The sequence below is a fragment of the Miniopterus natalensis genome, chromosome 1 (assembly GCF_054644295.1).
Source record: "Miniopterus natalensis isolate mMinNat1 chromosome 1, mMinNat1.hap1, whole genome shotgun sequence".
Taxonomy (NCBI): Eukaryota; Metazoa; Chordata; class Mammalia; order Chiroptera; family Miniopteridae; genus Miniopterus; species Miniopterus natalensis.
The window spans coordinates 67,636,809-67,639,853 of NC_142081.1; positions in this window are offsets into that span (position 1 = coordinate 67,636,809).

Consider the following 3,045-nt stretch of genomic DNA (forward strand, 5'->3'; position numbering starts at 1 on the left):
TTGTTAAAAAAATGACTTTTATTTTATTTTTATTTTTATAAATAAATTTATTTTTATGTTAAGAAAATAAGTTTAATGCAGATGGCTGGTTTCATAAAGTTCACAGGCACTCGAGGCCTTGGGCAGCTACATGCTGAGCACGTCAACCCCCAGTACTGCCATGCAGACATTCTAGGTGGCGCAAGGCCAGACCCCCATGCTATCTCGACCATGTGGACTTGCACTCACCTCAGGGTGCTTTGAAGGATCTGAGCAACATCAGTTAATTAACACAAAACAAGGCCTTTAGGAAACAGCACAGTCTCGTGCAAAAGATGCTCTGCAGCACTGAGGAGTGATGCCCCAAGGGTCAGCTCCTCAAGCACCTCCCTTCGGGGAGCCTTCCCAGGGACCTTGGGCTGACAACTGTCCATAGAGCCAGCTACACATTGAAGGGCACAGGTTATAGCCAAGTGCTTTTTGCTTTCTCCATGTGATTTGGGTTTTCTTCCAGTGGCACATAACTGTCTTGACAGTCCGCCTGGGCCACTGGCTTGCCTAAACAGGCAGGCTCAAAGGGGTCACTGCCCAGGACCCGGGGGTTTGGGGGCAACTTTGGGTGAAGCAGCACTGGTCCCATGTTCTGTTCCATCTCTGCCTATTTTCACAGCATAATTATTCAGAGCACCCTCTCACTTGCCAAGCAGGCCCCTGGTGGCCGCCAAATGATATGGCCAACCTGTTCCCCTGCTGCAGAAGGCCAGAGAGAGGGGTCTAGACAACATGCTGGCCCTCTGGAGTGTGTTCTCTATGACCAAAAGCCCCCCAGGACCACCAGCCCTTTGTTCTTTCTTGGCCACAGTACCTGCCAACAATAACAACAACAACAAAAAAGACTTTTTTGAGAGAAACAAGATGGCAGCGTAGGTAACAGCTGCATCCGCCGCCTCCCGCAACCACATCAAAATTACAACTAAAATACAGAACCACCGTCACTCAGAACCTCCTGAAATCTGGCTGAACAGAAGCCCCACAACCAGGGAATTGAGAAAGCATCGAGATACGTAGGAGGGGCAGAGACGCAGGTGGATTAGGGCAGAATCACGGAGACCCGGCCGCGGGTCCACACCAGGTGCCGCGGGTTAAACCCGGGAGGGAATCTCGGGGGTGGAGGTTTCCTGGAAGAGTGAGGGGTCCCAGCCCCACAGCAGGCTCCCAGCCCAGGCCTCCAGGGCTGGGAAGAGATGCCCCCACAACTTTGGGCTGTGAAATCAGTGGGGACCGTCACTGAGGGTTGTGGAGTCTATGGGAGCCCCAGGCTTTCCTCTTAAAGGGCCCGGCACAGACTCACTCAGACGAGCTCCCTCTGAGCCCAGCGCCGGGCAGCAGCCTGAAAGGACCTGGGACACTTGGGGAGGAACTAACCTGCCTGAAATTGAGGAGAGAGGTGGAGGGGCGGCTTTCTCTCTTGCAGAAGAGCTGGTGGAGGCCATTGCTCCTTTGGCGAGCCCACCACCCACACAGCTGGCAGGCAGGCACCTTCTCTGAATCTCCAGCACCTGACTCACACCTTTGGCCCCGCCCCGTGATTCCCGGAGGCCCCGCCCCTCCCTCCCTGCAGGCTCACCCAGGCCATTTCCAGGGGCTTTTCTGTGCAAGTGGCCTCTCCAGCCTCATGCTTAGGACTTTCCTAAGATCTCTCAAACAAGCAAAAACATGCCCTATACAACTTGATAAGTGGCCCCGGGCCTGGCACTAGCGGCAGCCTGCACTGGCTCATAGCTTGGCCTCCCCTGGACACCTCCAAGCCCAGCACAAGTAGCAGCCAACTACAGTTTGTGTGTATCATGCCGGGTGGCCCTGAGAAAGGCACAGGTAGAGGCTGACTTTGCACCTCCTGGGAGGCTCTAGAGACAGTGCACCTGGTGGTCAGATTCAACCACGCTGGATTACAACCCTCCCACATCCACGAGTGACAAACTCAAGGGGCGCACTCAATAGACACCAAAGCTCCACTGAAGTAAATCCTGCTCCATGCAGGTGTCTCCAGCACAGCAGCTCTTTGGCTGTAGTTGCAGCTGGTCCCCAAAGCCAGTTGGCCTGGGGGTCAATTCCTCCCAATGATGCCAACAGCAACCAAAGCTCAACCACAACAGGACAGTGCACACAGCCCACACAGGGAAACACCTAGAAGGCCCAGCTCAGGTGACTGGGGAGGCTGAGCCACTGGAACCCACAGGACACCTACTATACAAAGCCACTCCACAAATTCCAGGGGACATAGCAGCTCTACCTAATACATAGAAACAAACACCTAGAGGCAGCCAAAATGTGGAGGCAAAGAAACATGTCACAAAGGAAAGAATGTAAGAAATTTCCAGAAAAGGAACTACATGAAATAGAACCAAGGAGTTCAGAATTACAGTCATAAGGATGCTCAAGTATATTAATAAGAATATTAAGAAAACAAGTGAGACCATCAATGACTTTATAAAGTACCAGTCAGAAATGAAAGCTACACAAACTGAAATGAAGAATTTACAGGGAATCAACGGTAAAGTAGAGGACACAGAATCAAATCAGCAATTTGGAACATGAGGAAACAAAAATCACCCAACCAGAAGAGCAAAAAGAAAAAAGAATCCAGAAATATGAAGATAGTGTAAAGAGTCTCTGGGACAACTTCAAGTGGCCAGAAGGGGAAGAAAGAGACCAAGAAATTGAGGACCTATTTGAAAAAATAATTACAGAAAACTTCCCCTACCAGGGGAAAGAAATAGACTTACAAGTCCAGGAAGCACCGAGGGCCTCAAATGAGGAACCCAAAGAGGCCCACAGCAAGACACATCATCATTAAACTGCCAAAGCTTAAAGACAAAGAGAGAATCTTAAAAGCAGCAGGAAAAAAGCAGGAGAACCCATATGACTGTCAGCTGATTTCTCAACAGAAACCTTGCAGGCCAGAAGGGAGTGGCAAGAAATATTCAAAATGATGAAAAACAAGAACCTACAACCAAGATTGCTCTACCCAGCAAAGCTATCATTTAGAATTGAAGGTCAGATAAA